Below are 14,252 nucleotides of genomic sequence, written 5' to 3' on the forward strand. Positions count from 1 at the left end.
GAAAACCTAAGTAAAGCTTAGGTACTGGAGGAGGGACATTTGGCACAGTGATTAAGATGTCATTGAGAAGACTGTATCCTGTACTGGAGAGACTGGGATCAGTTGCCAATTCCAGCCTCCGGCTAATGCCTACCCTGGGAAAGCAGCAGGTGATAGATCAAGTAGTTGCGGCCGTGCCATCCATGTGGGATATCCAGATTGATCTGACTTTTGGCATCAGCCTGATCTAATCTCAACTGTTTCAGGCATTTAGGAGGCAAACCAGCAGATAGAAGATTCTGTCTCCGTCTCTGCCTGCCTGTCTCTGTTTCTCTACCTTTCAAATAAAATGAATAAATAAATAAATAAGTTTAAGTAATCTATTTACTGAATTCAGGTCTATGCTTTCTAGAATGAGTGCAATATGATATATTACATTTTTCTTACCGAATAAGGAACAATTGTTAAATATCATGAAACATTCCTCATGTTAATACATTTTTTATGTTAAAACACGAAACAATTTCTCATTTTTAGGCATTTCATGTAAATATAATGAATATGCTATATTAAAGTTTTTGATGAAAAATTTAAGAAATGTAAAAATATATGCCACAAAACTGATTTTCATAAAATTTACATTCTATTGCTTCTACAAGAGACCCCAAACCAATCAGAGACGGAAGCTCTGAGGGAACTCAACAGGCCATCCTTTTCCAGTGGATCCTCTTGCTGCTGCTTGTGCAGTTGATGAAGAACAGAGACTGCACGTGGGACAGTGGTGTGGTCCCACCCCTTCAGAAGAGCAGTCAGACAGCTTGGCAATAAGATGAGCACATCTGGCTTTTCTACTCTGAAGGTGTTGGTAATTAGTGTTCACAGGAATTGGCACTTACACTGCATGTGGGTCTGCCTTTCACGCCTGCAGTGTTTGTCAAAGGGATCTTACAGAATAACACACTGCACAGAATTTCACAAGGGGTTGACTGGTTCAAGGGAATTTTTTGAAATGCTCTTGTGATTTTACTTGACTTCATGACTCTGGTACAACCAAATAGGTTGAACTGCCAAGACAGCTAAGGAGCTAATGGTGAGACCAGGCCCTGTTGGAGTGTGCTAACATTGAGGATATAGTCTTTGCATTCAACCACTGGCAGATAGTCTGGGTGCAACTCATCAGTTAGAAGTTGGTCTGTGAAATATAACTGATGGATTATGGATCCAAGTGGGGAGTTGTGCATAGTTCACCCAGGGAACATATTCACATTTCTGTCTTTAAAATAAATAAATCTTTTTTTTAAAGGAAATTTGCCAGGTAGGAGATAGTGAGCTGGACTCAAATCCAGGCCTATTAGGCTCCAGAACAGATCTACTGCATAGCAACTGGCTCTCTGCTCACCTCTCTCATTCAGGGTCCAGTCACATGCCACCTTCCGTCACTCACTGTGCTCACTGTGATTGGATCCAGGTTTCCCTAACTACTGTTCGTAAACAACCACTCAGTACTCCATCCAGGCCAGGTGCTGTAGGTTGAGTAGGACTTGTCTCCCCAGACCCACACAGATGTTTAAACTTTAATGTCTTAGTGGATTCAGGGTGGAGACTTGATCTAATGATGGCACCTGAGAGGTGAATCTGGCGGGGAGTGTTTAGGTCATGTAGTCTGGGAGGGAAGTTGTCTCCAGAAGATTGACTTGAGTTCAGGTTTGGCCTGCTTGTTCTCTGATTGCTGGCTTACCACGCAGTCGTTCCTCTGCACCAGTGAAGATGAGCTTCCAAGGGGCACAGACCATGGGGCCACTTGATCCTGAAATGTAAGCTCTAAACTGTAAGCTGAAATAAACTTTTTCTCTCCTAAGAAGCTTCTCTTGGGTATTTCAGTTGTAGGAACAAAAGCAGACTAATACATCAGGCTGTGTGCCCTGACTGTGTTGTCTCAGATTTCTCCGCTTTTCCATTAGACTGAGATGCAGCTCTGCTTCCATGTTTTCCATGGTGGTCTTGATGTTTTCAAGAATGCTGATCAGTTCCTGTTGTAGCAGTCTCTCAGCTTGGTCTTGCTTGATTTTTTCTCCCCAAGATTTAACCAGTGCTACTTAGTCACAAAAATGAGCCTTCCTTGAATTTACCGTATCTGCAAGCAAACAGTGTTGCTCTGTCTCGTTATTGATATGAGCCTTCATCATTGGTATAAGGCAGTGCTTACTAGATTTACCTACCCTAAAATAATAATTTCCCTTTGGCAATCAATACGTATCTTGGGGGAGCTACTAAGAGATTTTGCAAATACCCTATATCCCCTCATAATGTTGCCTATTAATATTAGCACCTTGACAATGCTGCAATTATTATTGTACTGTTCTAATGTAATTTTCTAAGTTCTTACATTTGTTAAATTGGATTCTTTAATGGAAAGCTATCTCTTCTCCCATATTTGTTTTCAGTTATCCATTTATATTACTATGAATATGCATTTTTGATGCATTGCAGCAATGTTTGTTGCTCAAAATATTCCAGTTTAGGATGTTGGAAGGTCTTTTAGATTAATATCTGTGCTCTTTCAATGTATTGAAAGAAATGGCTTTATTTTAGTGCAGTTTTAAATTGTAGGAAACTGTGAGGATAATGTACTTTCCTCTAATACCATTTTACTTTAGTATGAGCAAGCTTATTACAATAAGTGAACCAAGATTGTCACATTATTATTAACCAATGTTGGGATTTCCTTCGTTTTTGTCTAATGTCCATTTTCTTTTTCAGGATCCCACCAAAAGAGCACATTACATTTATGAGTCTTAGCTCCTTAGGTTCTTCTGGGCTGTGACATTCACTGTTTTAAGGAATTCCCCTCAGGTGGTTTTTCAATGTCCCTGTGTTTGGGTTTGTCTGGTGTTGTTCCTGTGACTAGACTGTATTTAGGGTATAGGAAGAAGACTACAGAGATGAAGTGCGGTGTCTATCATGCCAAAACCAAGAAACAGACTATCAGCACCTCTTTTCATTGCTGCAGTGATCTTTAATCAACTTGACTTTTTTTTTTTTTTTCCAGATAACTCCTACGAGGATGCACTGCAAAATCATCTCCAGGAATGGATGGTTTTTCAAAATACCTTTGAGAAGACTAAAGGTAGCTATGGAAAATGATTCAGAGTCATTTTCTTATCTTCATATTGGAAAAGACAAATGATTCAAGTAAATGGGCTGAGCTGAGTCACTCTTCCGTATTCTGTTTTATATCACAGACAAGGTTAGGATAATGTATTTGTAGCATGACTTTGAAAACTGCATCAGAAACAATTCTTTTTACTTTACTTATTTATTTTTATTTATTTGAAAGAATGTCAAGGAGAGACAGAGAGAGAGTGAGTGTGATTCCATTGATTGGATCCTTTCCCAAATTTACACAATAACTGGGACAGGCAGAGGCCATAGCTAGTTCAGGGCAACACTAATTCTATAGGATAAAGCTGATGTTGGCACCGCTATGCTTCTCCAATCAGTTTGAAGGTCATGTAGCCTATGTAGCCTTCCAGGTGGTACTTAAGGGTCTTGGCCACACCCAGGAGCTGTTTACTTGATTGGCAATTACAAGGCCCTTTAACAGGAAGCAGGGTTCCGGTAAATGAGCCTGGGGCTCCTGCCACCTGCCCGCAGTGATAGGGTCCTTCTCTGGAGGCATGGTGTGCCACACCCTCTTAACCTCCTGCATGGGCAAGGCAGGCAGGCACAGGATCACCCACAACATGCTTGCTAGTTGAGCACTGCTGAAGTATTCCTTACCTCTGGGAAGTGTAACCCTGGAACTCTGGGTTCAGGGGAGGTCCTCATTGTCTGCACTGTCTGGATATGTGAAAACAGTGTTCCTGTAGTGACTTTGGAGGATCTCAGGGGATAACAGGTAGATATGCTTATGAAGTACCATCTGAATTTACAGAAAAGCAACTCTTCCTGCAGACACTAGTTAGAAGTTTTTAGCATTGGTGTGGACATTTCAGCCTCTTAAGATTTGGTGAGTGACAAAGGAAGCTGTTTCCTTAATTCATGGTGGAAGTGTTATGAAGTTGTAGAAATTATGCAGGCTAATAATGAAATTTCTCAATGCCAGACGGCTATAGTTTGAACAAGACGTGACTCCTCAGATGTTGGAGTCTCAAAATCATGAAATGATGATACTAATAGGGTGGTGGCTTAACCCGAGTACAATGCAGAAAGTGATTGGGAAGCGACTGGATTAGACTGGGTTGTTCAGGGTGGGGCCCTTTGATCAGGTGGAGAGCAGGCTCACACCAAAAGATCTCTGGACCTTGAGCAAAGGTAAGGGTTGGGCTTTTAAAGCTGAAAACCACAATTGCATTTGGAGGAGAAAACAAATGGGAACGAGGAACAGGTAACATTTGGCCCTCATTGTTTCATAAAACAATTGCAGTTGCTGAAGGTACTGCCAAACAGGATAAGGTGGCGAGACTTCCTGGAGCCACTGTTTGGGTTTCAAAAAGTCCTGGATTTGGTCACACGAGGGAGGGAGGTGAAAATGGAGGTAATTTATGTCTGCTGCTTCTTCAGAATTTGGACTCCTGGGCTTGAGATTGTCCCTTATTACATAAGTTTGCCAGTACCCTTTCGGTTCTTGTGAGAATGCTTTGATTCTGTACTCTGATCTTTGGACATGGCTTTGTCTTGTTGTAACACCTTGATTTCCTGTCATCTCTGGGTAAAAATGGCAGTCTTCTTGTTCGGTCCCTCCATATGGTCTCTACTACAATGCCTTGTATTTAGAAGCAATGCTGTATTTGCTGGCAATGCCATTGTTTTTATAGGGTTTGGGATAGACGGACGAACATATCTGTCAAAAACTTGGTATCAGACATTGTGATGCAGCTCATTAAGCTGCCACATGGGACACCTGCATCACTTACTAGAGTGCAGGTTTGATTTCCAGCTACTCTGTTTCTGATCTAGCAGGGCTGGGCAATGCTGAACCCAGGAGCCAGGAACTCCATGCTGATCTCCAATGTGGATGGTGGAGACCCATCACCCTGTTTGCCCAGACTCATAATCGGGAAGCTGCATCAAAGTGGAATAGCAGGAATTCAAACCAGCACTCAGATATATATATATATATATATATATATATATATATATATATATAAAACTTATATATATAACTTATATATATAACTTATATATATAACTTATTAAAAATAAGTTTGTTTTGGTGTAAATTTTTTTTTGGTGGGGCAAATTCATGCTTACTAGGGATATTCAAAATGTTCATGGAAAATATGTATTATTAAAATGCACACTGGTCCCAGTAGGTGCTACTTTGAATATGATGGATATTTAAAGACTTCCCATGAATACATTTTGGATTTTGGTTTCTTGCAATGATTTAAATGCTCAGTCAAGCTTTGATCAAGATTCCTTTAGATAATAATGTTGTTGATGAATAAAATGCTGTCTTTTATTGTTTTTTTTTCTCAGTTCCAAACACTGTTCTAGGGACTTCCTATGCATCATCTTATTTAGATCCCCATCACAACCATGGAAGATAAGCATTGTTCTTATTTTTGTTTGGGGAATCAAAAAAGGCTTACAGTTGCTCTAGTACTGTTAGAATAGTTGCATGCTTCAGTGTACTTGCTATATGGTAGACCAGCTGTACTTGCCTTAGTCACTTGATATGGTAAAACATTAAAGATTGCTTTTTCTAGTCCCCAAATCTGTGTTCTCTAGACCCTTCTCGGCTGCCTCTTTTGACTCTCCTTTTTACACTTCATCAATGAACACCAGCACAAAGATAGAGCCATTGAATGAAAGCTTTGAATGCCCTTTGTGTCTTAAGTTGATAATCATTGTTAGAATTTTTGCAACAATATATAATTTATTCCACACTTAAAAGCTCTTACTTCATTTTTTTTTTAACAGGCAGAGTGGACAGTGAGAGAGAGAGACAGAGAGAAAGGTCTTCCTTTGCCGTTGGTTCACCCTCCAATGGCTGCCACGGCCAACGCACTGCGCTGATCCGAAGGCAGGAGCCAGGTGCTTCTCCTGGTCTCCCATGGGGTGCAGGGCCCAAGCACTTGGGCCATCCTCCATTTCCTTCCTGGGCCACAGCAGAGAGCTGTCCTGGAAGAGGGGCAACCGGGACAGATTCTGGCGCCCGACCAGGACTAGAACCCGGTGTGCCGGCGCTGCAATGCGGAGGATTAGCCTAGTGAGCCAGCAGCGCCGGCCAAAAGCTCTTACTTCATTTTAAGTCGGGTATCCATACCGATACCTTCAGGTCTTAATGTATGATCTCGAATACTGAAATTGAAAAATGATTTAATCGTGGAAACTTAATAGTCCTCTTTTTGTCTTTCACTGCCTTTATTTTCTATGTAGTGATAAATGTGAGTGCAGAATTTGTGACTGAGAGGTAGTGTCAGATATTTAACCATATTTTCTCATGAACATTCTTGGCAATGAGATTAAACATACCTTTTAAAGAAATCACATTACTCACATGTTTATATAGTAGTCAAAGATAATAAATTTTATATCAATCTTTAATGCACTGTTCATTTGTTTTCAAGTCTGGAAGTAGATATCATTTAGCTAGAGATAGCTTTTTACAAAACTGTCATTCTTTATAGTGCTCATACATTTTTCTAAAGAGAACAAATATTTATTTTATTTAGAATTATGTTAAGTCACACAAAATGAAACAAATTGTAAAACATGTTTTCCCAAATGGATCATCACTTTCTCTATGACTTAATTTCCTCTGACAATTTTTGTAACCATAATGGTTTTCTACTGAGAACTCTGGTTAGGTTTAGTGAGGCACACATATTTCACGCTACTGTGAAAACCAGTCAAATCAAATGGAGAAATATCTATGACAGAATGGACAGTGCAAAAGCAAGACAGTTCAGGGAAATTGATGTTGAACTGGGATTCATAAAGCGTGCAACAAAGCCATAACCAATATTATAACAGTTTAAGCAACAATCTCCTTAAGATAGAATACATTGCAGGATGGTATACTGCCTTTTAGATTCAGAGGGGAGAGAGAGACAGACAGAGACTCATCTGCCAAACCATTGAAACTTCTTATTGTCTTAAAGCCATATAAGAAGGAGTTAATGTGAGTAGGCCTGGTCAAACCCCTTGCAATGGTCAAAATGTATCCACCCAAATTCGTTTGCTGAAACTTGATCACCAATATCATAGGCTTAAGAGATGAGAGTCTTTAGGGGTGATTAGGTCACCAGTGCAGTTTTTTGGCCTAAAAACAAGCCATGTCTTTATAGAAAAAAAATTTGTTGAAGGAGCCATGTGTCCCTTCTGCCCTGTCTCTGTTCTGCTGTCCCTCATAAGAACACAACTTGCAAGGCGCCATCTTGGAAGCAAGGATGGGATTTTCAACAGACTCCTGAACCTTCCAGGACTGTGCTCTTTGACTTCCCATCCTCCAGAACTGTGGGAAATCCCTTTCTGTCGCTACCCAGTCTAAGATATTTCTTATAGCAGCACAAATGGCCTATCTCCCTCGCAGGTACAATAGCATCAGAAACTCTGTTCACAGCATTTATCACCTTTGGTATTCTGCATGTAGCCACTGATCAATTTGTCTACTGTCCAAGTTGTATATTCCATGATAGCCAAGACTATATGTGGGTACTTCAAAATGTTTGTGTGAAATTGAATTAAAAATAAGTTTGTTTTGTTGTAAATTTTTTTTTTGGTGGGGCAAATTCATGCTTACTGGGGATATTCAAAATGTTCATGGAAAATATGTATTATTAAAATGCAAATTATGAATTTGCATTGGATTTCAAAAAATATTTTGGCTACCCCCAAAAATTAACTTTTAATTCCATTTTACCACAAGCTTTTAAAAATGCTCTTATATTGGTTTTTCTCTAGCTTCTAGAAAAACCATAGTGAAAAGTGTGTAGACTATATATAGAATATATATATAGAATAAATGAGTCAATGGCTTCACTGATGGAATTATTTAATCAACAGTAGCTATGTAATATATAAATTCTTGCTGAAAAATTCCCTAAACTATATTTTTAATAAAGTATAATTTCTGTAAACATCAATTTATACAACTCAGCTTTGCAGTATCTTGTAAGAAATAGGGTTCAAATCAAGGTCTGGGACAAATATTCTGGTGCTCCCTACATTATGCCACCTGTTTTGATAATATGCTTTATGCCTAGTTTTAAAATATCTGTGTTGAGAAGTGTTACTTTGTGTTTGTTGAGATCATATAGCACTAAACATAGTGCTGGAGAATGTTTGTGGCTAGAGATACTAAAAGTTAATGATTGCCATTTGAACTAAACCAATTTTTGAAATTTCCATAATAATTACAAATGGTGAAAAATATACTTGTCATCAAAGTAGTTCACATTCTAGTGAGTAGATTATCACTTAAAGTGCTTGTTTTGGAGCAGATGATTGGAGCAGTGGTTAAGTTGCCACTTCATATGCCTGAATCCTAGACTGGGGTACTGGTTTTAGTTGTAGATTCTCTGCATCTGGTCCATCTTCCGGCTAATGCACACCCTGGAAGGCAGCAGATGATGCCTGAAGTACTTGTATCCCTGCACTCACATGGGACATCCGGATTGAGTCTGGGCTGCTGGCTTTCTCTTGGCCCAGCACTACTTGCTGTTATGCAAGTGAACCAACGATTAGAAAAAAGAAAATAAAGAAATAAACCAACTTTTTTATGTTTATTTATTTGAGTGGTGGAGTTAGAGAGAGGGAGAGACTCAGAGAGAAAGGTCTTCCATCCGCTGGTTCACTCCTCAAATGGTCGCAATGTCCAGAGCTGGGCCGCACTGAAGCCAGGAGGCAGGAGCATCTACCAGGTCTCTCTTGCTGGGGCAGGGGCCCCAGCACTTGGGCCGTCTTCCACTGCTTTCCCATGCCATTAACAGGAAATTGAATCTGAAGTGGAGTAGTGGAACTTGAATCAGTGCCCATATGGGATGCTGACACCACATGTGGAGTCTTAACCTACTACACCACAGTGCCAGCCCCAGTAAATACATTTTTAAATTAGGTATTTAGTGGCTGGCATTGTGTTGTTGTGGGTTAAGGCACTGCCTTCAGTACCAGCATCCCATATGGGCACTGGTTCAAGTCTCAGCTGCTCCACTTCTGATCCAGCTCCCTGCTAATGCTCCCGAGAAAGCAACAGAAGGTGGCCCAAGTGGTCCAGAGAGAGAGAGAAGAGGTCTTCCATCCAATGGTTCACTCTCCAGATGGCTGCAACTGCCAGGGCTGCACAGATCCAAAGCCAGGTCTACCACACAGATGCAGGGGCCCAGGGACTTGGGCCATCCTCCACTGCTTTCCCAGGCCACAGCAGAGAGCTGGATCGGAAGTGGAGCAGCTGGGACTCAAACCTGCATCCACATGAGATGCTGGCACTGCAGGTGGCAGCTTTATCTGCTAGGCCACAGCTCCGACCTCGAGATTTTTATTTCAATATTATGTCACTCTTTGATTCTGGAAATCATCTGTGCTTTGAAATCTACTTTATCTTCTGTTAATGCTCATACAGCCACTTCAAATTTTCTTTTATTAGTATTGGCATGATGTATAATTATTTTTCTCCCTTTCATTCTTAACTTCCTTCTATCAACATTTCTGAATCTGATTTCTTGAGGCTGCATATAATGGAATCAAGCTTTCTTGCTTTTACTACCCTGTTGATATCTACTTTTAATTGATATTTTCACATCATTTGCATTTATTCTAATTGTTGATGTGTTAGGACTTACATCTGTCATTTTATTTTGTTTGTCTTTATGATTTTATTTTCTGTTTTACTTTCCTGTTGTTTATTTGTACATTTTTTAGAGCCTCATTTTTTTTTTTTTTTGATAGGCAGAGTGGACAGTGAGAGGGAGAGACAGAGAGAAAGGTCTTCCTTCCGTTGGTTCACTCCCCAAATGGCCGCTACAGCTGGCGCTGCGCTGATCCGATGGCAGGAGCCAGGTGCTTCTCCTGGTCTCCCATGCAGGTGCAGGACCCAAGCACTTGGGCCATCCTCCACTGCCTTTCCGGGCCACGGCAGAGAGCTGGACTGCAAGAGGAGCAACCGGGACAGAATCTGATGCCCCAGCCGGGACTAGGACCCGGTGTGACGGCGCCGCAGGTGGAAGATTAGCCTAGTGAGCCGTGGCGCCGGCCTAGAACCTCATTTTTATAACTTTAATAAAAGTTTTTTTCTGGGCATTACATAATATATACATGATTGAGTCTAATGTTATCATCATTTTACTTGTTTGAGAAAAGAAATATAACCCTCTTTACCTAAATTTATGTTCCCCAGTTAGTAGCATTTTTTTTTTGTCTTAAATATTTCCTCTCTATATATTTTGAACCACATCAGTTGGTGTCATCATTTCTCATGAAATACACTTAGGAATGCATACAGGAAGTAGAAAAGCCTGTGGTGCCTATCTATAATATACATTTTTATTGTTGTTGTTCTTGTCTGTCCAACTGATCTTGCACTTCAGGAGAAGAGGTAGAAGTAAAAACCCTTTGTCTTTGTCGGAAAAGCAGTGCATACATTCAAACCACTCTTGATGTTAACAAGTCACAAGAAACTCAGTGTCCTAAACCAATGAGCATTTATTATTTCATAGTTCTGGAGCCCAGATGTACAAGGATCTCACTGGACTAAAATTATTAGGTGTTAGAAGTCTTATTTGTAGAGATGCTAGAGAAAAAATTGATTTCCTTCTCTTTACCAGTTTCTGACACCTGCCTGCCTGCCTTCCTTCTTGGTTCTTTCCTAACAGCCGGTTGAGTCTTTCTCACATCCAGTGCCTCACACTGACTCTTCTCCTACCCTATCTGACATGTCAGGGTACTTGTGTTTACACTGGGCTCACCTGCATTACCCAGGGTATTATTTCATGCTCTGCTGATTACCAGGCTTATGTGAAGTGTGGCTGGATGCAGATTAAGAAAGACTAAGTAGACTTGATATACATCAGTGTAGTCTGTATAAATTAAAATAAACCATCAACAAAACTCAGAGCAGGAGTGGGTGTTTGTTGCAGCCGTTAAGATGCTGTTTGGGATGCCTACATTCCATATTGGAGTACCTGGTTTGAATCCCACTTCCACAACTTCTACTCCAGTTTCCTGCTGGTGTGTATTCTTGCAGGTAATGGCCAAGTATTTGGGTCCTTGCCAGCAATATGGGAGACTGAATGGTCTCCAGGTTTTTGCTTCACCTGGGTCTTTCCTTAGGATTCACACAATTGAAGAGCAAACTAACTTATGGGAGCTCTCTCTTTCTCTCTGTACCCCATCACTATACACACACTGTGCTTTGTCTTTCAAATAAATAAATAGCTTTAAAAAAACTATAGTAAAGCAAGCAGTGATTATGGGACAATATCAAGAGATCTCACAAATATATAACAGGTGCCCTGGGAAAAGAAAAGAGACAAAGTGGGAAAAGATCAACTAAAGTGTTCATGACTTAGAATTTGCCAATTTTTGAAGTATAGCATACTACAGATACTACAACCCCTGAGACCCTAGGAACCACACACACACACACACACACACACTATACCATACCATACCACACCTATACAACTCATTAATTAATTACTAAAGTAATCAAGAAATTCTGGTTGGTAGGGATAAGAAGAAAACACTGCACACATAGACACCAAGTACAAATTACACAAGAATTCTAATCAGAAACAATGGAAGCCTGAAGAAAATGCAGTGACAATTTGAGATTCTGAGGGAAACACACATGCCCACTGTAGATTTTAATAGCTAGCAATGGAGTTTTTCAGACAAATGAACGTAGAGGGAAATTGCTACAAAAGATGCGCCTCCAAAAATGTTAAGATCATCGTCAGATAGAAGGAAAAAGATAGCTGGAAGAAATTTGGATCTACACACACACAAATGAAATGCACGAGATATGGTACAGGTGAAAGTGAATAAGGGAGCTGGAGTCGTGGCTCAGTGAGTTAAGCCACCAGCTGCAGCCCATCATCCTATGGTGGAAAGCCAGCCCAGGTCCTGGCTACTTAGCTTCTGACCCAGTTCCCTGCTAATGTGCCTGAGAAAGTGGGAGGAGATGGCTCAATTACTTGGGCCTCTGCCGCCCATGTTGGAGACCTGCGTAGTTCCTGGATCCTGGCTTCCACCTGGCTCGACCTAGCTATTGTGACCATTTAGATGAGAAAAAACAGATGGAAAGATTCTCTCTGTCTCTCTCTCTCTCAGTCTTGTCTCTCCCTCCCTCTGTTGCTCTGTCATTAAAATAAACAAATAAATAAATAAATCCTTTTTTAAAAAATGTGACTATGGACAACAACATTAGCTTACTGTTATCACTCTAAATGATAATGATTGACTGAAATCTAAAGTACTGATACTGCATTATAAGCTTTATAACAAATGGGAAGGAAAATGTATGTCAACCATAGCACATAAGAAGCAGATTATGGAAGGATGAGCTATGCATGAAGTTGTCAGGTGAAGACAACATATGAAAAAAGACGCATATTCTAGACACAAGTGTAACCCATAAAAAACTAAATCTAATGTGTAATAAATCATGAATGGAGAAAGAATCACAAGCAATTGGATTTTGGATTCTATCTGCAAGAAAGCAGGAAAAGTGGAAAAATACAAATAAATAGAGACTATAAAACTACATTCAAAATCAATCATCAACATCACTGTAAGTATATGTAAATGGTCTAACCCCCCAAATCAGAGGTCAAAATATCATCAGGCTGAATAACAAGGAAATACTCAGATAAGTGTTTTCAACAAGGCACACCATTTAAATATAATGACAAAGCAAAGGTTAAAGGATGTAAAAATATACTACTGGGTTAATGTTGGAAACTATATTTCAGAATAAGGAAAATTACAAATGTTTGCAAAGAGGGACATTACGTATTGATGAAGTCAACTGAAAACACAGCAGTTTTTTGAAAAAAAAATTTATTTTATTTATTTGAAAGAGTTACAAAGAGAGGTAGAGCCAAAGAGGTAGAGAGGTAGAGAGAGAGAGAGAGAGGTCCTCCATCTGCTGGTTCACTCCCCAAATGACCACAATGGCCAGAGCTGAGCTGATCTGAAGCCAGGAGCCAGGAGCCAGGAGCTTTTTCCATGTCTCCCACGAAGATGCAGGGGCCCAAGGATTTGAGCCTTCTTCAACCACTTTCCCAGGCCATAGCAAAGAGCTGAATCGGAAGTGGAGCAGCTGGGACTTGAACCGGCGCCCATATGGGATGCTGGCACTGCAGGCGGTGACTTTAATCCACTGCGCCACAGCGCCGGCCTCAACACAGCAGTTTTAAATGTATGTTCACTTACTGTGAAAGCTTCAAAACACGAAGGAGAACAGATATACATTTATATTTGGATACTTGAACAATCTTGTCTCAAGCTGATAGAAGAAGCAGTCACAGAATCAGTAAGGGTAACTTTAAACATCATCATGATACTTGTTCAAACTGACATTGAACAAAAATTATATGTTGAGTATCAGCAAACACAATTTGATCTACTGAGCCACGTTGCACACTACAAGAAATGGAAATGTGTTTGGATGGGTGCCGCAAAACCACACTGTCTTAGTTCATTTTTTGCTGCTGCAATAATATACAAATTGGGTAGTTTGTAATGAACAGCGATTGTTGGCTCATGGGTCTACAGAAGCCAGCATCTGGCATGGGCCTTCTTCCTAAGAAATCATGGTAGAAGGACCAAATACCAAAAGATATCAAGGGACAGAACTTGCAACTCTAAGCCCCTTTATAAATTACACTAATTGATTTGTAAGAATGGACCAAGATGTAAACACCTCCCCATGGGCCCCATCTACTAACAAAGTTGAATTATGGATTAAATTCTCTACACATACTTTTCTAAAGGACACATTGAAACCATAGCACCCACTGAACTATTTTTATCCTTACTAAATATAGAGGGAGTTTCTGTTTGCCATGAGGGTACAATGCGGTTTATAAAAATCTCATTGAATGTGTTGGAATAGCCATCAAAGACAAGAGATGAAGGAATAAACAAGGGTTAAATGAGAAGGAGTGAATGGGTGCAGGAGAAAACAAGGAATGTTCTCCACCTAAATGGTGTTTTTCTGACTATGAGGCGTATTTTATGTTTGAATATTAGTTCCATTGATCACTTCAACTTGTCTAGATCTACCACATTCTTCAAGTTGTGATTCAAACATTTGTGTTTTCAAG

General features: G+C 40.1%; 1 long non-coding RNA gene across 14 annotated transcripts in view; it reads left to right on the forward strand.

Annotated features, from left to right (window-relative positions):
* Positions 1–1,466: 1,466 nt before the first annotated feature.
* Positions 1,467–14,252, forward strand: part of LOC138843591 (uncharacterized) — a 79,730-nt gene continuing 66,944 nt past the window's right edge. For 3 of the 14 annotated variants that reach the window (XR_016211666.1, XR_016211661.1, XR_016211664.1), the window contains exons 1-2: positions 1,484–1,793; positions 3,029–3,106. This is a non-coding gene — a long non-coding RNA (uncharacterized LOC138843591). Of the gene's footprint in view, positions 1,794–3,028; positions 3,107–5,460; positions 5,650–5,904; positions 6,833–9,873; positions 10,158–14,252 lie in introns of those variants that run through there. The other 11 variants (XR_016211658.1, XR_016211655.1, XR_016211663.1 and 8 more) reach the window with 10 other exon arrangements.

Source organism: Oryctolagus cuniculus, chromosome 8 (assembly GCF_051225735.1).
Source record: "Oryctolagus cuniculus isolate XC-2025 breed Fujian yellow rabbit chromosome 8, ASM5122573v1, whole genome shotgun sequence".
NCBI lineage: Eukaryota > Metazoa > Chordata > Mammalia > Lagomorpha > Leporidae > Oryctolagus > Oryctolagus cuniculus.